Consider the following 24060-nt stretch of genomic DNA (forward strand, 5'->3'; position numbering starts at 1 on the left):
GAATCTAGCCTAATGAAATAATTCAGAATATGGAAAATGCAATTTGCATGATTATGACATTACTCAGAATATGAAACTGCAGGGAAATAGTTGAGCAAAATATGGCATATCCACCTAATGAAATATGAGTTACACATGTTAAATGATCATATAACTCATGCTTTCTTTGTGATTTTCCCTTTAGGCCTAACAGCCCATTTGGAATGTAACCTATGAATGTCTGTTTTCTTAACTACTATATTATTGGTGCTGTGTAGTGTCTATGCATAATTGGTGTTCAATTTATTATTGTTAAATTATTAAATAAGCCACATAGAAATAGGAAAAGTGCTAGTAACAAACTACCAAGTAAAACAGGGAAGAAGATCACAGTAGTGAGTTTACAACTGTGTAACACAGGTCTATCTAAAAGACTGGAGTAGAATACTTAGAATGATAACTTTCCTGTGCAGGTGAGGTTATAAAATTTAGTTTTCACTATTTTTACAATATGGAAGCTGTAACAGGAGTCTAAATGACTCCTGTTTTTTCCAGTCTGTGTATTAAGACTGAGAACAATAGCTTTTAAGTGCTTACAGGTTCTCATGAAGGGCCCAAAACATCTGTGCATGACTTCTAGGCCCTTCTTCTAGCTCCATTCTCTCCATACTAAGAAAGGATGAGGATGGGAGGCTGGGAGAAATTTCTCTGGAGAGATTTGTTGGAGTGCTATGCTTTTCCCAGCCACCTTCAAAGGCTGATTTAGGAATACCTCTCAGGGAACTTGATGTGGGTCCATGAAGTTTGAAGGACACAGACCCATACCTGACTTTGACTTAGACAAGTCCATAGTGAGGGCTCTGAGCAGAGAGAGCTCCCAGAAAAGGCATTCCTCATCCTGGAGTCTGTGAGAAGCATCCTACCAGAAGCAGGAGCTACTGAGCTGCTGCACTGCACAACCTCATGGGAGACGTGATGGAACTGAGGGATGAGCCAAAAATAACCAGGGGAGGGTGCAGTGAGAGAATCTAAGAGAAGGGGGTCACCAAATAATCACAGAACCCACAAAGGTACTCCATGAGAGAAACCATGAGAACTTAGAACACAGAGCCAGAGAATAAGGAATAAGAAGAGAAAAGAGGGCCCTCTCTCCTCATTTTCCCTCTGCAAGTGTTCAAGCATGGGTCAGCTGAAACTGTGCAGGCCAGGAGCAAAGTTTTTAATTGCATGACAGATTGGAAATGTTGATCTAGATTAAGGTAGACTTCTTAATACATGAGAATGACAATATTTTAATATTAAAATGTGGCTAGAAAAAAAATGACAGAATATGCCTTAGATACTGTCATGTGATGGAGAAAAGAGAGCAGATAGAGCAGTTCTGAAATATTGTGGTGTGAGAAAAACAAAGCTACTTCATGATATGACTCCACAAATCCTAGCTTATTCATTAAGCTAGTTCTATTGGGCAAATGAAAAAAATATGCCTTACGCCTTTTAAATTTTATGTGTGTGTACACACATATATATTACTTCATGAGAAATCGTGTTTCTTAAAGACAAACACAAAATTAATAGGCATCACCATTATAAAGAACAGAAGGGGCTGGGGTCAGTGGCTCATATCTGTAAGCCCAGAACTTTGGGAGGCTGAGGGGGGCAGATCAGTTAAGCCCAGAAGTTTAAGACCAGCCTGGACAACATAGGGAAGCCCTGTTTCTACAAAAAATTTTAAAAATAGCTAAGTGTGTAGCACCTGTAGTCCCAGCTACTCAGGAGGCTGAGGTGGGAAGACCACTCGAGCCCAGGAGGTTGAGGATGCAGTGAGCCATGTTTGTGCCACAGCACTCCAGCCTGAGTGACAAAGTGAGACCATCTCAAACAAACAAAACAACAGAAGGAGGAAAATCTATGGCTCTGTGGTAAATCTTGATGTATAAGGTTGGTATAAAGAAGTGAAGAACAAAGAAAAATTCCAGTCACCAAGTATTGATTAATTTCCTGTGCTAATACTCTGTTTGCCTCTCCAGACCTACTCTCCACCATCTCTTCCCCACTCTGAGTCTCAGGAGGCAGACATCCATGGACTGCTTCACTCTCAACCTCCTTGACTTTGCTTGGGTTTGGCTGATCAGAGGCGTTAGCAGAAGATCAAGGAGAAGGAGGAGAGAGAAGCTGCAGTACTATTCCCTGACCTTCCTGCGCTCCTCTAGGCCAAAGGTTTGGGCAATGGTTGCATTCTCCCAGATTCCTCTAGGTTGCTTTGTATCTTCAGCTTTTCTCAGAACGTTCCTCTTTCAAGGATTCTGTTTGGTTTGCACAGGGTTCCAGTAAGATCGCTTGCCTTCCCCTTCAGGGTTGAGGGTGGCCATGACTTCCTAATGCATCCTAGGTACCTCATCCTCCCCGTTGGTTCTAGTTCCCTACCCACACCTCTTCAAAGAGAACATTTGTTAAATTCTATCCATTGAAGCTTTTGAATGGACCTTCTGGTTCCTTAGAGGAGTCTAATAAAACAGTACCAATACTGAAGACCTTTTTCCATTTCTATTCAAGAGGAGGAGGCAAGGTAGTTCCTTCCAAGGAATTTACTTGCAATTAATGATAAACATGTTTAGTACTAGGCACTGTGGAGGGAACAACAGAGGTACAAGATTCCCGTTTCTATAATAGTGAGCTTGGAACCCAACATTTACTGACAAAGTATTGGTCAAGAAAGAATAATTTCATCACAAATTATTTTATAAGATTGTTATAGGAAGAAAAGAAGACACTGTACATGAAAGTGTTTTGCACCTCAGGCATCAGCATCTTCTCTGAATTTTACAAGGCTGTGGCCACAGTGCGTTGGCTCTGATTGTTTCTTAGCAAAGAGGGAAGGCTAATTCTTGAAGGATTACACTCAAAATGCAGGTGAGATAGTAGCCATGGGAAAATGCTCCCATCATGAACTTCTTTCTGGAAGGGTAAGAAGGAGACAAAAAGGGCAGGAAAAAGCAAAGTCACTAGGATGCCCTGAGACTCCAGCCTTTAATAGGCACTCCTAAAGCTTCACCCTGTACAGACCTCAGTCTTTGCTTCCCAGTGATGCTGTTTGCAGTTTTATCTTTGCCATCTTCCTTCCAGCATTTGGATGACTTCTCACTTTCCTATGTTGTTCACTACTTCCAGACCCCATAGAAGCCACAAGATACAACATTATCTGATGTAGACACCACATGTGAATGCATTTTGTGGACTGCAGGAAACCACTTAGGCAGACTGGTTCAGACAGAAAGAGCTTCACAAGGCACACTCCCTGCTGAGGCTGTGTCACTGCCATTCAAAAGCTGTGTGCTGTTCTGAAGTTCAAACACCACAGGCACATCACCGCCTCCAACAATCAGGAATGGCAGAGATGAGATTAGGTAATGGTCTCTAAACATCAGTTTGCTGGCATTACCTACTTAATGAGACTTTTTAAAATGTATACATGTATTTTTTAAAGTTTACTCTAAGTTATGGGATACATGTACAGAACGTGTAGGTTTATTACATAGGTATACATGTGCCATGGTGGTTTACTGTACCTATTAACCCATACACATTAAAAAATGTGTACATATTTTTAAACCACTCAGAAATTGTAAAATGCTTGTACTTTTGAGGCTAGTTGAGTCTATTCATTTTCTGCTGCAGTGAACTCAGTTGATTCTAATATGTGCCTCAATATTTGAGGATCAATACATGCCAGGAAGGAGTTTGCTAAGTTTTTATTTGCCCTTTCATTTTTCGATGATGTCATTCATAAGAAAGAAATGTAATACATTGATCTGAAATTTGGCTCAATGAAAAATCAGCACCCTCTGGGCAGCAGCTTTAAATTAATCATCAGTGCATTTATTGAGTTGCTACTAAGGGTCTACATCTCTGTTACTTGGATGGTGGCAAGTCACTAAGCAATCTTTTTCTGCAAAGTGGGAAAAAATGCCTATGCATAAGTGAAATGCTTCCAGAATAGAAGAACTTTTCTGGAGGTTTGCATTGAGTATGTATGCTTACATAATGAGGAAAATAAATAATTAGGTCATTTGAAAAAGAAGAATCAGTGAAGAAGACAGGTAAAATGTGTGAACCTAACCATCACTACCCTTTTCTTTTTTCCTGGTACTTCTTTCCCATCTAATGTCTCTCCAAGATCTCCAATTTTTCTGCCATGAGCAAAAACCTTTAGTACGATTAAACCTTTAGTACACCATTTGGATAACTTGTCAGCATTATACTCCATTTCTTCAAAAGAAGTCCATTTACATTCAACAAATATATATCAATAACCTTCAGTGTAATAGTGAATGAGGTAATACATGCAAAGCACATATAGTAAGTTTACTCCTCAGTATTAGTTGCATGATGAAGATAATCATCATGATAATGGTGATTTTCCAAGCATTGTGCTAAATGCAAAGATGTATGCTTGTGAACAAAAAAGATATGGTCCCTGCCCTTAAGTGCCTTTCTTTCTGGTTGTACAAGACAGAAAACACACAAAACTAGTAAGATAATACCAGTATGATAAGTGCTGTTTTTCTGTCAAGTGTTTTGTTTTGATAGAAAAGGAAAGTAATTTAGGAAAGTAATTTTTAAATGATTTGAGTCTCATGTAAAGGATTGAACCAATGGATCTGAGGTTGCTTCCTCAGATATTTAATAATATACATATTAAATATATATTTGTATATAATTTGAAATATATATCATAAAATATAGATATACATATATATATAATTAGAAACTAACTCTCTTAATTTAAGAGATCTGTTTATACGTCTTAAAAATACCGAGTAATTTCTTGTCTCTTCTTTCACTTGGACTGTACTTGGTTGCATCTGTGTTTACGAACTTAACTTCTCAGGAGCAGAATGCAATCTCTAGAATCATCTTCTGGGAGGGAGGGAGAAACACAAAATCATTCTTCTCCAGTGAAGAACTGAGATAACAGAAATAACAACTTCTAAATAGAATCTACCCTTCAAATTCCTTCCTAAAATTAGTCATTAAGATCATCTTTTTAAATTTTTCTTTTTCCTTAGTGTAATCTAATTACTAAATAGTTTAGAGGAAATCCTAAGGAAATAAGAAAACTGGTTAAAAGGGAAAGTAAATTAGGCTTTGAAGTACAATCCTAAAGCCTGAGTTTTTTTGTGTTTCTCTGCAAGCATGATGTTTTTGCGTAATTTAATTGGCTCATTTCTCATTTTTTGTCATCTCTTTCTTGTTTTCTAGCTGAGGGAAAGACCACTGTACTTTGTGCCATTGTTTTAACCTCTATCAAAGGCCTTATTATGCATACCCTGTCAAAAGTAATATCAAAATCCATAGTCCTTACCTTCAACAGAGTTAAATATAATTGGACTTAAAACCACCAATTACGTCCTCAATTCAGCTGGTGTGTAAGGTGAAAAGTGCAGTTTCTCTAGAGGAAATAGGAACACCCTGAATTTATAAAATACTTTCAAAGGGATTTTATAATTGTCCATTTTCCCTGTCAGGCCTATGTCCCACTGCACCTCCCCAAGCACAGGACTTTTATTTTGTCGTGCCATGTTGCCCACTGTTCCCAAAACACACCCTGCAGCTTCCCCTAGCAATGCTTTTGCTCCATGTTTCCTCTGCAGGGAATGCCTTGCTCTCTCCTGCAATTCCCCTCCTGAAATTCAACTCATCCTGCCGAGCCCAGCTCCGATGTTACCTCCTTCTTAAAGCCTCCTTCATTGCCAGAATTATTCTTCCCCTATTTTTGTTCTGCTATAACTAACATCTCTTCTCTCATTGTACCTGATTTTATAGGTATTTGTCGTCCTACTGTTTCACTTTCTACATTTCTACACGGTAGATTTTTTTCTTTTCTTTTCTTTTTTTCTTTTTTTTTTTTTTTTGAGACAGGGTCTCATTCTGTTGTCCAGGCTGGAGTCATGGTACAATCACGGCTCACAGCAGCCTCAACCTCCTGAGCTCAAGTGATCCTCCCACCTCAGTCTCCTGAGTAGCTGGGACCACAGGCATGCACCACCAAGCCCAGCCTTTTTTTTTTCACTTCTTTATAGAGACAGGTGTCTCACTATGTTGCCCAGGCTGGTCTCGAACTCCTGGCCTCAAGAAATCTGCCCACCTCAACCTCCCAAAGTGCTGAGATTACAGTCGTGAGCCACCATGCCTGGCCTGTAAATTCTCTAAGGGCAGGAATTTTGAAATTTATTTTTATATCCTTCTATCCCTTCACAGGGTGCCTCTGGCCTAGAAGGTTTTCCATAATTGTTTTTAGTGAATGAATAATCAACAAGTCTATGCATTGCATCCATCATGGATTGCTTCCATAATAATTCTCTTAGATTCAGAATCCTTATGATAGTAAAATATATTTTTCTCCCCCAAAAAAGAATTACTAATAGACATTTCTTTGTCTCTTCGCATTTATAGGAGAATATAAAGCCTTGTGCAGAGAAAGAGGCTAATGTTAGCTTTTTTCCCCCTGCAGCAATTCCATGGCTGTAAAACCATTTTCCTCTAATCATTGCAATGAACACGTAATGTGCCCTGGTAAACACTTCTGTCTGATGTGAACCTTTCCTAATGGAGTCAGCTCTCCAGCCAGGAATTTTCATTAAACAGTGCACTGTGCTGGGAGCTGTATTATGTATGCGCACAACTAGGAGCTTGACTCTTTTATCGGCACTTGTAAGAGGGTTTCAGAGTAGTGGTATTTCCTACCTCTTTAATTATTGAACATTAAGATAATTTTAACATATGTTTATTGGGGTGGTAATTTCTTTCTAATTAATTCCAGATTCTATCTCTTAGAGGATGCCCAGCCCACATGGACCCACAGTCTCCAACATGGGAATGATGTGAACACTGAAGTCATTAAATCAAAGAATGTTCTCCCTCCCTAATATTTGGAAGAAACTTTTAGCACACACACAAAATAAGTGATTTTAGAATACTTCATCAGTTGAGGTAATCTGCAAATAGCAGAGCGTTTGGTTCTTACATGTATTGGGCTGATCACCAAACTAGATTAGCTCGACAATGAAAGACATTTTTCTTTATGAACCAGTTGAAGAGAGATGTACCAGTTATAAAAACATTTGCAAGAAGCTCTGAGCTTTGGGCTACCCTTTTCAGTCCCCTAGACCCTCCCTGTGGTAGTTAACTGGCTTACCTCCCATTCTAGCTATTAAATTTTCAGACAAGTCCCAGATTATGCTCTCAAGAATGGATCCAGTGATTATTTGGATTTTCCCCCGACAATATGTGCCCGGAGACGAAGCCAGGTTGTGCCAGCAACAGACTCGTCAGAAGAGGCTGCCTCTCAGTTGTGCTGTGGGTGCCTTGAGATCCAACCAAACACTGCAGACGGTTTCCCTCCAAGCTTGAGACTCCACTGTGTCCAAAAATAACGAGACAGGCAGGTTTGGATCTAGGAAACTTTTCAGCTCATAGACATATTTAATAATGGAAACATTGGTCCAAAATTTCCTACAGAGACCTCTGCTTTGGAAATGGTTTTATTTATATACATAGTTACAAAAATACCATTTTTGAAATAGTTACGTGGGGCCCAGTATTTAATCTTTTTGTAACTTCTAGAGAAGTTCTTTTAACTGGTAAAATAAAAAAACTTTTCTGCTTTTCTTCAGCAACCATGTCTATAAGCATAACCAAGACTATAAATAAAGAAAGAAATAAAGAAGTAAAACAGAGCCCACTCATCTACTTAGGATTTGATGCTTTATTGATAAGGACTTTCTTTCCCTGAAAATCTAGGTGCATTTTGGTCTCTTTTGTTTTTCAGATACTTTCCTATATTTAGACAGGCAAAAATGGTTGTGGATATTTTATTTCATTTAATGCTTAACTATGCCGTATTGTCATCATGCTGCTCAAAATATGTTTCATAATTCTTATAATTCCAAGGGAATTTTGAATTCCCTGGAAAATGTTTTAAGTCTCATTAAATCCAAAAAACACTCTTTAATCAGCAGAATGCGAACCACTCCATTTTCCACTTTCTAACATCACCTTAATTGACTCAAAGCTCAAGTCCACTGTTACTGCTCCAACACTGGATGGAAAAAAAAAAAAAAAGTAGGCATTTTCCTGTAGCAAAGACAGTGGGGACTTCAGCCAAAACCAGGAGAAGCAGTAAGGATCTTCATTTATTAGACCTTTTTTTTTTTTGAAACGGAGTCTCGCTGTCACCCAGGCTGGAGTGCAGTTGCGCCATCTCGGCTTATCGCAAGCTCCGCCTCCCGGGTTCACACCATTCTCCTGCCTCAGCCTCCCGAGTAGTTGGGACTACAGGCACCCGCCACCACGCCCGGCTAATTTTTTTGTATTTTTAGTAGAGACGGGGTTTCACCGTGTTAACCAGGATGGTCTTGATCTCCTGACCTCGTGATCCGCCCGCCTCGGCCTCCCAAAGTGCTGGGATTACAGGCGTGAGCCACCGCACCAGCCCATTTAGTAGACCCTTTTACATTTCAGGCTGGTGCTGAAAATACAGCAGCAAACAAAACTCAGACCTAACAAGCTCAGAGGAGAAACAGACTTGGGCTTTAAAGTTGTGCGATTCAAGGGCTGGTTCTGCTACTCCTGGTATAAACTTTAAATTACTAAATTCCACGAAACCTGTATTTTTTCGTCTGTGAGATGGGGGCAATTATTTCCTGCTTTCCTATCGCCAAAATTGTTTGTAGAGTCAAGTGATGTATGTTACATATAGAAGTACTTTGTAGGCTGAGTGCAGGGGCTCACACCTGTAATCCCAGCACTTTGGGAGGCCGAGGCGGGCAGATCACCCGAGGTCAAGAGTTCAAGACCAGCCTGGCCAACACGGTGAAACCCCTGTCTTTACTAAAAATACAAAAATTAGCTGGGCGTGGTGGTGGGTACCTGTAATCCCAGCTACTCAGGAGGTTGAGGCAGGAGAATTGCTTGAACCTGGGAGATGGAGGTTGCAGAGAACCAAGGTGGTACCACTGCACTCCAACCTGGATGACAGAGTGAGACTCTGTCTAAAATGTATATATAGAGAGTCTTTGTAAACTATTTAGACTCAGAGAAACACAAAATATTACTTTCACAAAGAGAAATGGAGTAAGCTATTGTAAAATTATACCTACTCTAATTTCCTCTAAGTTATGAAATACTTTTTCATTTTTCTAGTGGCTGTTAAGAGACTATCACCGCAGTAGAGGAATTTTCTGCCTATCCTGAAAGTTTTGGTCAAGAGGATTATCAGAAGGCAAGACTACTGAATACATGTTCTGCTACCTCTTTAACATGCAGGACAAGCATACAGGAACTCTTCACAGAATGCAGTATCGCCTGCATGCCAGCCAGGCCCTGCGTGAAGCACAGCCTCCAGTGCTCTCTCTCCAGCTGTTGGGTGTTTTCCGGATTCAAATCACTCACTGTCATGAGTGATTTGATATCCAATAAGTATAATGGCACAAATACAAGAGAAGTTTACTTCTTGCTCATACGAACACCAAAATAGGTGTTCCTCAAGGGCAGAGACTCTTCTCCAAGCAGCATTTGAAACACGAGGTTAGTTCCATCTTCTGGCTTCACCATCTCCAACACAGAGTTCCCAAGGTCAATAAGTCCATCTGCATGGAGGTGATAGCAAGAGAAGAAGAGAGCGAGAAGACTCACTTGCTCCTGAACCACTTCTGCCTGGAAGTGATGCGTATCACTTCTGCTTACAATCCACCGGCAAGAACTCGTCACGTGGTCCCATTCACCTGCAAGAGGAACTAGGAATTAGAGTCTCTGGTGCACAGCCATGACTTCGTAATATGGAAGGGGATCATTAATTTTAATGGACAATTTGTGTGCAGTCTCTGCCACAGTATCACTTACACAAAAGGCCCAAGGAATATCACAACTGAAGGGGACCTTAAAGTTATCTATCTCAGCATTTCTCGAACTTTTTTGACTATCACCTACAGAATGAAATAAATCTTACATCACAACCCAGTATACCACACATGTGTGCGTATCTGAAACATGGTGTAAATTGTTTTTTCCTCTCAAGCATGATGCACTGATACTTTCTATTTTTTAATTCCATTCTATGTAATTTTCTTCTTTTTTGAGACAGAGTCTAGCTCTGTCACTCAGGCTGGAGTGCAGTGCACAATCCAGGCTCGCTGCAACTTCCTCTTCCCACGTTCAAGCGATTCTCCTGCCTCTGCCTCCCATGTAGCTGGGATTACAGGCACCTGCCACCATGCCTGGCTAATTTTTGTACTTTTAGTAGAGAGGGGGGTTTTGCCATGTTGGCCAAGCTGGTCTCGAACTCCTGACCTCAGGTGATCCACCCACCTAGGCCTCCCAAAGTGCTGGGATTCCAGGCATGACCCACTGCACCCAGCCATAATTTGATATTTTTTATCACTAGTTTTGATGCACTAACTTGATTTGTCAATCTACTATTGGGTTGTAACCCACATTTGGGCCTAGCTCATTATTTAGAAATGACACAGATGAGGTTTAGAGGAGGGATTCTGTGACACACCTGAAGTCACAGGTGGCTGAAAGTGTTGGGCCCATACCTGCAAGCACTAGCTATTAGACGAGGGATGCTTTTTTTTCCCCCAAACATATGTTATTTGGTTAAATTTTAGATCAAGTATGTTTTGTTGTTGTTAATAACAGATTATTTATTTAACAAGAAGGGAGCCGTCTCGCCAATGTCATCGAGGAACTATATCCATTAGCACATTTGCTTATGGCCTCATGGTGGCAAAATGGCTGCCACTCCAGGTGTCTTTGCTAGAAACAATTTTTTTTTTTTTTTTTAAAGGAGTCTCACTCAATCGCCCAGGCTAGAGTGCAGTGGTGCAATCTCGGCTCACTGCAACCTCCACCTCCCAGGTTCAAGCAATTCTCCTGCCTCTGCCTACCGAGTAGCGGGGATTACAGGCACCCGCCACTACGCCTGGCTAATTTTTGTATTTTTAGTAGACATGGGGTTTCACCATGTTAGTCAGACTGGTCTTGAACTCCTGACCTCAGGTGATCTGCCTGTCTTGGCCTCCCAAAGTGCTGGTATTACAGGCATAAACCACCGTGCCCAGGCAGAAACATCTTAATACATTCAATATAGGCAAATGCTTACCTGCAAATTATTATTGTATATTATTCTCTAAATCTACATATTTTTGAAATTTGAAGATGACCACCAATAAAGATATCAACAGTGGTTTATAAATATATAGGTAGTTTGCATCTTGAGTTAGTTGAAAACTAAGGATTCAACTCTTTTTCTCTTTTATACATCTATCTTAATACAGAACTCAATTTTATCTTAAAAATATTTAAATTCTGAAAACGTCTTGTCTTAGAAATTCTAAGTTTACTTTTAAATTTCCACACTTAAAAAAAAACCTCCTAAATACACAGGTATGCAAAACTTTAAAACGGTATGTGTGCTTTTTTCTTTTCTCATGATGTTATTTTCAAATTATAGAGTTGCTTGGAACATCTAACTAAAGAACAGCATTTAGAGACAGAATAGCGCCATCCTCGTCAGAAATACAGCCATCTCAACTTTGAAGGAGGAATGGTCATTAAGAAGCAAAAACATCTCTGGAATGAATACACCCCTTTAAATTCAGTTGTATTTTTGTTTTTCTTACATTCTATGCAGGGCTTATGATGTTCTTATGATCCCTTGCCAACATTTTTGAGTAACAAGACTGTGTGGAAAAAAAAATGCTTTTTGAGTACACATCATGCATTTTTCTAAAAGAATTGTACTGCACAGGGTAATTAATATTATAAATAGAGAGTGTTTGTACAAGGAAGCTGCTAGGTGTGGGTTCCAGCTGGCTAGGTGAGTGTTTATCCAACTAAAAAACTCACTCTGAAGGCACAATAGCGTCATTATGCTACATGGGTGGAATGGCAGAGGAGCTTGGGGAAACTACTCTAGGAAAGATTCCTGTCATTTCCTCGAAGTTACCAGAAATTGCTCTATAATCCTGGACTCTGACTTAATTTCTGGTGGCATCAGCGTGTTATCAAGTAGTGGGAGAGAAGAGTGAAGTTGGCAACGTGGACTTTGGGCACAACGAGACCCAATTCCAAGACCTACCTCTCCCCATTACTACCTACGTGACTTTGGGCATTTGCTTAACCTCTCCAAATCCTCAGTTAATTCATCTGTAAAGCAGGAATACCCTCATTACAGGGTTTTGTGAGGATTAAATGAGATAATGCATATAAAGCACTTGGGAAAATGTCTGGTATATGGAAAATGTGCAATAAATGCTACGATTAAATTAAATTGTAGGACACAAAAAGAAACTTCACAAGTAATTACAAAGCTAATTTTTAAAATTACTCATGAGCAGATGTCCTTGAGCTGGAGAAGCATTGTTACTACTATCATTATTTTATTTTATTTTATTTTGAGACAAGGTCTCACTCTGTCACCCAGCTGAGTGCAAGTGGCATGATCACAGCTCACTGCAGCCTCAACCTCCCGGGCTCAAGTGATGCTCCAACCTCAGCCTCCTGAGTAGTTAGGACTACAGGTGCGCACCACCACGCTTTGCTGTTTTGTTTTGTTTTTGTTTTTGTTTTTTGTAGAAATGGAGTCTCACTACATTGCCCAGGCTGGTCACAAACTCCCAGACTCAAGCAATCCTCCCTCTTCAGCCTCCCAAAGTGCTGAGATAATAGGCGTGAGCCACCATGCTCAGCTGTGCATTATGATTTTTATAAAACTCCGCTATTTAGTTAAAAGGGCCTCTTTTGGCTGAATTTGGTTCTCTCCAAAATTTAATGAAAAGGCCCTATACTGGCATCATGCAGCAAAATAACACAGTACAGTAATACATGTTTAAGAAGGAAGAGCTGGCTGGGTGTGGTAGCTCACGCCTGTAATCCCAGCACTTTGAGAGGCTGAGGCCAGAGGATCACTTGAGATCAGGAGTGCAACACCAGCCTGGCCAATATGGTGAAATCCTGTCTCTACTAAAAACAGGGGAAAAAATTAGCTACATGTGGTGGTGTGCACCTGTAATCCCAGCTACTCGGGAGGCTGAGGCAGGAGAATCGCTTAAGCCTGGGAGGCAGAGGTTGCAATGAGCCAAGACCGCACTACTGCACTCCACTCCAGCCTGGGTGACAGAGTGAGACTCTGCCTCAAAAAAAGAAAAAAGAAAAAAAGAAGAAGAAGAAGAAGAAGAAGAAGAAGAAGAAGAAGAAGAAGAAGAAGAAGAAGAAGAAGAAGAAGAAGAAGAAGAAGAAGAAGAAGAAAGAGCTGCATCATCAGTGTGATGTTGCAAAGTACCTATCGCATTCCAAGTGTCATTAACTTACATGAGCCTCCCTTTGCCTTCTCTGTTGATTGTTTCTGACACCGAATCCCTGACAAGAAACATTTTGGGGGCTTTACTAGATTTCAGCACCAAAGACCTCAACAGATTAAGTCCTGGCTTGGTGATTTGATGCAATTAAAGGTAAATCTCTTTATATTGTTAAAGAATTTAGAGAACTAAACAACATTAAATAAATTCATGTTATCCTGGCTTATCTCTCAGGTAGTCTTTAAAGGTAGAGAACTAAGACAATTATCTAGGTAATCCACAAGTCACTCTCCCTTTCGGGGAAGGAAATCGGGGATTTTCATCTACATGATTTCCTTGCTGTTGTCTGCCTGATGAAATCCAGGTTCTCTGGCTGGCCCCTAAGTCATTTAAATCTTACAGATTTAGGAACTTGTGAACTTCAAGAATTATTTTCTTGGATATTATGTTCTTGAATTATTTAAATGTTACTTATTTTCAGAGAAGATTAAATCTATCAAATACCTGTATTAAAACATGATATTTTCTGGCTTTGGTGGGACCTTCCTTCTGACTTTAAGAACAAAATAATAGTAATTCAATATTTGTTAGTGAATTTTAATTTCTACATCATATAACATTAGATTGCCCCCATGAAAATATGTTATTTAAAAAGTAATTTCACAAGAAATGCTAGCTCAACTCTGACAATACTATGGCTTTAACTCACTGCCGGATCCCCAGCACCTAAAACTGCACTTGGCATGTATTTGATATTGAATAAATACTTTAGACATATAATTATGTTAAAATCATAATTTTAAATAAAATTTTCTATAAAATCATATGGAATCAAAATATAAGTATTGATTCTTGCTCATTAAAATGAGACTATTGGAACACCTTATTGGTGGCCACACATTTTTAAGAGTCAACAGCATAAAACTGAACAGAATGATCAGCAATATTCCTTTACACAAATAAATCCTTGATTCTTACAGCTCAAGTAAAAACCATCAGGCACTATAAACGATTTTGATCAACTGAAACTATCCCTCTGCTCCAGGAACTGCTCCAAAGAACAGAATTTTCCTGTTTGCAATTTTCAGCTGGCAGATGAGAAACGCATGAAGCTTTATCCAAATGGAAAACCCAGTCATTCTTTGTAAAGTACTGGAGGGGAGAAAACTGTCAGCTGTAAGAATTTGTCACTGGGGAGAATATTAAGCTGATGCAACTTACTCCTTTGAACAAGAACAAGGCATAGATGGAGGAACTTCTAATTTTCACATTTAACTGGACTCTCATCACTACTAGCCTTTCTCACCACTCTCTAGTTGTCATGCAACATTTAGTCACCCACTACACACACACACACACACACACACACACACACACACACACTCATACACTCATATACTGGTAGTTTCTGGGTATTCCCTGATGGGTTTGGAAGGGTAGGAGGTGGGGAAGAGATACCCTCCCACCTACCACTGCAGCCAGCTCCACCTAGCCTAGGAGCCATGGAGGAGAAGTGAGGCCAGAGTGACGATCGGGACATTCCTTCTGGGTCAGCTTTTCCCTTGCCCCCCGCCTTCAAGTTGCATGGGAAAATGCACATGCTGATGACTACAGAGGCCCTCCTGGGAGGAAAAGCAGTGTTTACACAATTATTACTGAGCTGGATTCCAAACTCTTTATTGTTTTAGTTGCCTGTTTTGTTTTCAATCACAGAGAGAATGGTTAGGAAGTACGTTGGAAACCAATCAAAAGGAGAAGCAACATGGACTGATATGGTGGTTCCCAGACTTTTGGGGTTTTGTGGACAAGTAATATGTCAAAAAAAAAAGAAAAAGAAAAAAAAAAGGTTGAGGAACTAAGAGACAGTTGGCAACTTTCTTTTTTCTAAGTAAGACATAGGATCAATACCAAGTCTTATTAGCCACTATTGCCAGTTCTTCATAAAAGGGACAGCACTTTAATACCAAAAGAACATAATCTGAGACTAAAGGACTGTTCTTCCCAAGAAAGAGGATAGTTGATAACCTCAAACAACAGAGAGAAAGCAGACACTGTTGGGGGTTCTGGGGGTGCGCCCAGATCTCAGATCCCTCCTGTGGGTTCTCTGTTCTCATCCCTCAGCTTCTGTGCTTTGCTTTTGATAGCTTCCACCAGCGCACCTTCAGAGAACAGCCCTTGGGCTTCTAGAAATGGTTTGGGCTCATGTTTGGGAGTTTAGCCCCCACTGCAGACCCGAGTTTGTCTATCACCTGACAGATGGCGCGTGAGGATGAAAGCCCTGCCGCCTTCCTGGAGGTAAACAACCTCCGTTTGCAATTTTCAGCTGGCAGATGAGAAATGCATGAAACTTCATCTACATGGAAAACCCAGTCATTCTTGGTAAAGTACAGGAGGGGAGAAAACTATCAAGCTGTAAGAATTTGTCACTGGGGAGAATACATACTCCTGAGCTCTCTGCATGCTCAGGCTGAAACTGGGATTTCCCCTGGAGTCATGCCCTTGCCTGGGTTCCCTCCCATCCCTGTCCTGTTTCTCCCACTCCCTTATTGGTTTCTCCTGAGAGCCATTCCTTCATATTTCATTTGCACATACATCTTTGTCTCAGGGTTGTCTTCTGGGAAGCCTGGCCGAAGACAGATGGGTAAAAACGTCTTCTTAGATTGGTGCCAGTCTGTTCGTGGCCTTTGAGGGACAGTCTGGAGAACAGACTTGGACAAAAGGGCTGGGTTCCAGTCCAAGCTTCACCACCAACCAGATGTTTGCTTTACCTGCTCCACTCATGTCATAGGGTGGCTGGCCAGGAAGATGTGGAATGAGGGTGAAGGTGGGGGCAATTCCACAAAGAAGAGAGGCCAGAAAAATATGTAGCTTTTTTTTTTTTTTTTTTTTTTTTAAGTCTCACTCTGTTGCCTAGGCTGGAGTGCAGTAGCGAGATCTCGACTCACTGCAACCTCTGCTCCCTTGGGTTCAAACAATTCTCCTGCCTCAGCCTCCCCAAAATGTGGCTTCTTTATCTGCTAAAGCTGATCCAGTCTTTGCTGTAAGCCACCGTGTAAGGAGGACAACATGAAATTCCAGCCTCATCAACATAGTTTTATGCAATCATTTAAATAGTCTCTTTGGAGAAATCATTCTCTTTCAGGCAAATGCCATACTTTCGGATTTCCTACTCCTCTCTGAAGTGACGTCCTGGAGAACCAAGGAAGGCTGCATGACCGCTGAGTGGCATGAGGACAGCTCTGAGAGCTCTGAGATGGGCTTGGGGCCATCTGCCTGCTCCCTGGTCTCTTGGCTCTGGCTGTGGGGCACTCTCCTGGCACTAGATGCCAGATCCGGGCCTTGTGAATGGGCAGTCAGATCCCTGGGCTCAATCAGGGCAGAATCCACTCCTCTGCTCTCTGGATATCCCCAGGCTATCCCTGGAATTAGGGTCTCCTGAGGTTTGGCCATGACTTCCATTGGTTGCCCATCCAAGATGGTGCTCTGTACTCCTAGCCACAGGTCACAATGGCCCTACTGTGGTGATACCTGCTGGCAGGTTTCCCAGCTACACTCTCAGTCCCCATGCATTCCTCCACAGCCATGCAGGACATTCGGGGCTCTGCAACCACACGAAAGCAGAGGCGTGCTAGCACAACATTCCTCTCCACCCAGTCACACTGTCCATCACTGTGGATAGTACAGGGTATCGCTGCGAGAGGGCATCCTCCCAAATAGGCATGGGATAAATGTTTTTGTCTTTGAGCTTTCTCCTAAACGTATACAAAATATGTCACCCCTCTGAAAAGGAAATGTCAGGACTCAAAGTTCGTGCTTCTCTTACCTCCATCTCGTTCTCCTCCCCACAAGCCACTGAGAACCAGAGAGATGACCTTTCTTTTTTCTTCTCTCAGGTTGGCCAGGGTTAGCACTTACAAAAGGGGCCACCATGTGCAGTCGTACAGACTATGGCCCGCCCAAGAATGCCCAAATGAGACAGCAGGTACCTACCTCTGCTCACCCAGCTATGAGTGAGCTGGCACTGGGTTGTGTCTACTTAGAGCAAGAAGACCCTTTTTAAAAATTTGCACAAAGACATTCTAAGGGCTACCAGCAGCTCTGGTCACATTCATTCTCTCCTGAAAGCAGTACCCACTCCCTTCTCTGGAGCTACAAAGGCTATCAAAGAACATGATTTACAAGGAAGTGGAAGGATGTACACATTGCTTAATGTTTCAAAACATGATCCACATTTTAGAGGCTGAAGCACTTTGAGACCAAAAGGGGTTTTGGTGGCCAGCACCTGCTGTGCTTTTGCCATGAACTCAGCCCTGGTCTAGATAGGGGTAAACACAGGGTAGGATGTAAGACAGGACTCGTAGAGGAGAACTCGTGTGACCTCCAGTGAGCAGTGCTGGAAAGCATGCAGTTAGGCACCAATTGACCAGTTCAGGCTTTCGTCCTGTGGAGCTGCAGGGTGAACACAGGCCGTGAGGTCTGGGGTATGCAGAGAAGGTTGGCATCTGTGTCTGGAAAACAGGTGGGGAGGGCCCTGCTGGCCTCATAAGTATGGCACAACAGAGTCTTGCTTTGTCACCTAGGCTGGAGTGCACAGGCACGATCTCTGGTCACTGCAACCTCTGCCTCCTGAGTTCAAGCAATTCTCCTGCCTCAGCCTCCTGAGTAGCTGGGATTACAAACGTGCAGCACCACCCCTAGCTCTCGTGCAGCACCACCCAAGTTCTCGTTTCAGAAATCTTGGCCAGGCACAGTGGCTGGGTTGAGTGCAGTGGCTCATGCCTGTAATCCCAACATTTTGAGAGGCCAAGATGGGTGGATCACCTGAGGTTGGGAGTTCAAGGCTAGCCTAGCAAATGTGGTGAAACCCTGTCTCTACTAAAAATACAAAAATTAGCTAGGGGTGGTGCTGCATGTCCGTAATCCCAGCTACTCAGGAGGCTGAGGCAGGAGAATTGCTTGAACTCAGGAGGCAGAGGCTGCAGTGACCAGAGATGGTGCCTGTGCACTCTAGCCTAGGTGACAAAGCAAGACTCTGTTTGAAAAAAAAAAAAAAAGAAAAGAAAAAAGAAAGTCTTCATCATGCTTAAGCTTTTCTCTATTACGTCTACTTCCAACCCTTTTAAAAAAGAAAAGTGAAGGAAAGCTAAGCTTCTGGAGTTCTTCATATCTGTACCTAGAACAGGAGGGTTCCTGCTCGCCTCCAGCAAGAAAAGAAGATGCTGCCACAGATTTCAACTCAACTTGCTTTTCGTGGTCAGAAGAAATTCAAATATGATTATTAAAATAAAGTTTTCAAGTGGAAAAAGCAACAATGCTGAGCAACTGTGAGTTTAATCCCGCTTCCTCCACGTGACACAGACCTGCTTTCAGTTTGTCCTCCAGCTCCCAGTTTGTCCTCCAGCCCCCAGCCCCCCAGAAGACAAGGGGGTGTCTACAGACCCCCTTTATTTGGCTGGTGTCCATAATATGGGCATCTGAGCTGTTATGGCCGGGCCTCCCTTTTATTTCACCTCAGATATACTCCTCAGGCTTCAAGGGTCATGCATTTGAATGCCTCGCTGATACACCTGTTTTTTGCCCAAAGGTAATATGTGCCATTCAGTGCAATCAGTTCACTGAGAAGTAGCTTTGTAATCATCATAATGGTCCTCCAAAAATCCCACAGACCAAGGAAGGGTCAGGCCATGTAATTGAAGAGGCTGCAGACTTGGGAGATTCACAGGAACTGAGGAATGACCTTGTTTTTGGTGAACTAGGGTCGATATCTATTTTGATCCTGTAAATAAATCTATTTCTAAATCTATGTAATATCCATAAATATTATAGATTTTTTCTGATGAAGTCAGAGAGAGAGGCAGAGAGAGAAAGAAGACAAAATAAAATGCTTTGCTATTAAGGATGATAAAAAGGTATATTTATGGTCTTTCTCAGGAGATGTTTTTGGGTGTTTTTTCCTTTTTCTGTATTTATCAGAATAGATGCACTATGAAAAAATAAGGCAATACATAAATTCTAGTTATATTAGCATAAAAATGAAAAGTAATCACAGAAAATGATTACAGTATAAGTATGCTGATAAATTCAATGTTTTTCTTTGTAAAAGATGTGGTGCATGATTTCCAGTGGAAAAAAACAACATGTTTATTTCATATCTTCAAGTGGACTTTTTTAATATAAAAAAGGGAAAAATACCCAGGATGCTTAAGGTAAGTTAATATAATTACAATTAGCCTGAACAACTCTCCCTACTGCTCTGAAGCACTCACTAACATTTAACAGAAATGCCAAGTCTGATGGGCTAGAAAATGAGAATAGTAATATTCGTGCTTGCTCTGCCCATCCCACGGGGTTATTCTAGAAGATAAAATGAGCCAGCTGTGTGTATAATGGGGGTCCAACTCAGCACCAGCACAGAGACTTTTCTTTCCATTCTATCCCAGCCCTCTGGTTGTCAAGACCCAACACCATCTGTGTGTGGAATGAGGGGTACAAGTGTCGAGTCATTGAAAAGGATTCGTATCCATACAAGAGTTTGGATGACGCTTAGCAAAGCCTCAGAGATGTGCTAGCTGTCTTCCAATGGGCAATCCAGAAGCCCTGTGCAGGCAGCCATGGATGGAAGGAGTATTCCCCGGGTGCTGAGGCAACAGTTAACATGTCTTCTACTCCAGACTGACCCTTGGCGCCACCTCGTAGTATGATAGTGAGAGGAAATAAAAGATCAGTATTTTTCAGATTTCATCTACAGAAAGATTTACACTTGTCCCTTCAACTTCTCCCTCTCCCCCACTTTACCAATGGCCTTCTTTCATTGCCGGCCCAGTTTCCAGGTTCCCTGAGGCAGAATCGGGTAAATGGATAAGAGAAAAACAAGATCAGAAAGGTGAAAGTCGGTCAGGAGGCGCCCTGAGAACCAGGGCCACCGAGGCTGAGACTTGAAGAAGAGAGTGATGAGAAAGTGAAGAGGAGCCGTCAAGAGAGGGAGAAACTCTGGATCGCCTGTGAGGAACCAGGTCCCTCAGAGACGTTTCTACAGGTTGTAAACCGAATCACAAAGTAAAATCATGGGATCACTGGAAGATAAAAGTTCTTTCAGAAACGCAATTAAAGATGTGAATGGCCCTTTGATTGCTTTTGGATGCTAGACCAAGTTTCTCTGGATGATACACTGAGCAGCCCTGGGCCACGGGAGGCTGTGGTGTGTGTTCAGGTGTTTATTCAGGCTCTCTGGCCAGGGTGTCTTTTCATGGCCTCTACATTGTCTGAATGGTAACATTTCAGGACAAAACTCAAATGATCACTCTAGTAATATTTTAGTAATGAGGCCTACCCAATGTGCCCCCAAAATTCCTACAACACAACTAGAAACTCTTTCAGATCCCCACAATGATGTGGAAGGCAAAAGATTCTGTTTTCTGCATGTAAGTGGGGGTTTCTCAGGATACAAGGTATAAGATAAGGCAGTAGAAATTAATATGGTACTCATGAGTCTTCTTCATTTCCAGGTACAACCACAGACTTTGTTAAACTTTAGCCAAGTCATCCTTTATCATTCTCCCAAGGAGTAAGAGAATACCTTAGATTACCATTTGTATCTGTAGCAATTGTGCCATATTGAACATTTTATTACAATAACCAACATTATCACAAGGCTGGTGTATCAGTCGGGGTTCTGGACACCCCATGGCCCAGTCAGTTGTCACATAAATTAACCATCACAGCTGGATTTATAAAATTATAAATAAAGCCATATTCTCATTCTATAGAATACAGTGTAAGACACATCTCTGCCTGTTAGCCTGAGAACCAACCAGGAATTCATCTTTTGGGGCAAGGGCATACCTGGAGTTGAGGGATTCCCCTCACCGATGTTTTCCTGTCTCTTCTGAAGGGCCAGTCTTCTCGGGAGTCGAAGTGAGTGGATGCTAAGTGTGGACTCAGCAGTAGACTGGGAACAGGAGGGCAGAGGACCTGGTAAGAGCCCATGGGGGCTTCGTGGGCTTTCCAAAGAGGCTTCCAGTTGGGTGTCCACCAGATCACACCCACAGAAACCACTTCTTCCCTCCAGAAACTTCCCAGACCTCTTACCACCACACAAGGGATTTGAGAACTGAACAATCTTTTGGGGATGTCCAGTAAAGGGAATAGTGAGGCGGCTCAAAAAGGAAACAAAGGGAGTGTTTAGCTGGTTGTTGAGCTCAGGTGTCAGTCCCAGAGAGCCGATTTCTCTGCTTTGCTTTGTCTCTTAGTACTCATTTTGCTTTGCAACCAGAAACACATTTCAGTTTGAAATTGTACCCAAGCCGCACCCTCCCTCTCCGATGTTAGGGTGCATCCACTCTTCTCAGGCCCAATCAGGCAGCGATGTGCCTTGCATCCAGACAAGGAGTAAATATCATTCTGGAGTCCTCAGTGAATATCATTCCGGAGTAATAGCTTCTTCATAATAATGACTTACAAGTAACTCATTACCTCCTCACCAGCCAAAATACTCATTTCTCCAGGGCATATCTACAAGACAGTAAGTAAATACCGGAGGAAAGAAGTGCTTTACAAGGAAATATGCATTAATTTATTTTCATGGAAACCGGTTTGACAAACTGATAGTTCTGCCCTGATTCTTCAATGGGTGCATTCCTAGTTGATTAATTCTCAAAACAAACAAGATGTTGGCACGCTAACTTGTTGCCCGGTCCCCAAGGTAGAACTAATATCTCTCTCTCTCTCTCTTTATTGCTTGGCATGCATTGTACATCTCTTCTGGGTTATAGGTCTTGTGGTAAAATTATTTAGGTCCACATCTTATCTTCCTCACTATGTTGTAAGCTCCTTGATCTTTGTGATGATTCATCTTTACACCTTGCACAGCACTTAGCACAGGGCTTCCCTTTCAGTAATCACTCTATAAATACAAGCAACATAATGATAATGTGTATTTGCCATGCAAAAGCCAATTCATACTTACTGAGCAGCCTTTAAGTACCCAGCATCGTGCTGTCCCTGTGAAGGGACATGGTTTCCAACAAGCAGAGAGACATTTGTAATAACATGGATGAACCCGAGGATGTTATGCTAAGTGAAATAAGCCAGACACAAAAAGAAAAACACTATATGATTGCATGTAAATGCAGAACATTTTTCTAATAAAAGAAAGTTGAATAGGGAGGCTGAGACGGGCAGATCACGAGGTCAGGAGATCGAGACCATCCTAGCTAACATGGTGAAACCCCGTCTCTACCAAAAAATACAAAAAACTAGCCAGGCGAGGTGGTGGGCACCTGTAGTCCCAGCTACTCGGGAGGCTGAGGCAGGTGAATGGTGTAAACCCGGGAGGCGGAGCTTGCAGTGAGCTGAGATCCGGCCACTGCACTCCAGCCTAGGCCACAGAGCAAGACTCCGTCTCAAAAAAAAGAAAAAAAAAAAGAAAGTTGAATAAATAGAAACAGAGTCAAATGGTAGTTACCGGGGCAGAAAGGGAGAGGAAATTGGGAGAAATAGGTCAAAGAGTACAAATTTGCAGTTATGTAGGATGAATAAGTCTATAGACGTAATGCACAGCATGAAGACTGCAGTTACAAATATTGTATTATATACCAAAAGTTTGCTAACAGAGTAGATTTTAGGTGCTGTTAACACACAGACACACAAAAGGTAACTATGGAAGGTGATGGATTTGTTTGACTATAGTAATTATTTCACTGATTATATATGTATCAAAATATGTTGTGTACCTTAAATATATACAATAAGAAATACATTTTTAAATAAATAAAATATGATCATGCTAGTGAAATGAGAGTTACTTGCACACAGAACAACTAGATATTACATGTAGAGGTTATTAGTGAGATACCTTCTGTTTCAGTTAGTGTTTTCTTGAGTTTAGTGCAAAGATAAATATTAAAAATTATTCAAAATAAGAGATACAATATTATACAATACATAGGCTCTAAAAATATTCCTGTAGTGCATTGAGAAGTATCAATATATTGCAGGAAAATAAGATAGTAAATATAACTTAACAAGCAAGATAATTTTATTTTAGTAAAAACTATATTCATTAAGAATGAGGGTTATAACCTGATTTTAAAGTTCTTTTGTAAGGCAAGCAATAATAGCAGGAAAAACCCTTTTAGAAACTTTACATGTTAAAAAAAACACACAAGCAAGATTAGCAGGAATAAAAACTTCAAAAAAAGGATAAATTATGTGTGGAAGGGATAGTATTACCAGATATTAAAATATATTATAAAACCTCTATAATTAAAGCTGTGTGGATTTGGTACACGAAGAGATTGATGACACACCAATGGAAAGAAACAGAAAATGTAGAAATAGAATTAGCTTCATATAAGAATTTAAAGTTTGATAAACTTGGCATCTCAAATCAGTGGGGGAAAATGTATGCTTTAGAAAATGGTAAAGGATAACTGGAGAATGACAAGGATTAATGTAAAATTGCATCCATTCTTCACACCACATATCAGGATAAATTCCAGATAGAAGACTTAAACATAAAAAATAAAATCATATAATAAGTAGAATAAAACAACATTAGTGAATTTATAATCTGAGAGTAGAAAAACTTTCCTAACTACAACTCAAATATCTAGGAACCATGAGGGGAAAGGATAGATATTTGATATTTTTCTAAATAAATAAAATAAGATTATGCTAGTGAAATGAAAGTTACTTATACACAGAATAACCAGACATTACA

Source organism: Macaca fascicularis, chromosome 12, assembly GCF_037993035.2.
Source record: "Macaca fascicularis isolate 582-1 chromosome 12, T2T-MFA8v1.1".
NCBI classification, from domain to species: Eukaryota; Metazoa; Chordata; class Mammalia; order Primates; family Cercopithecidae; genus Macaca; species Macaca fascicularis.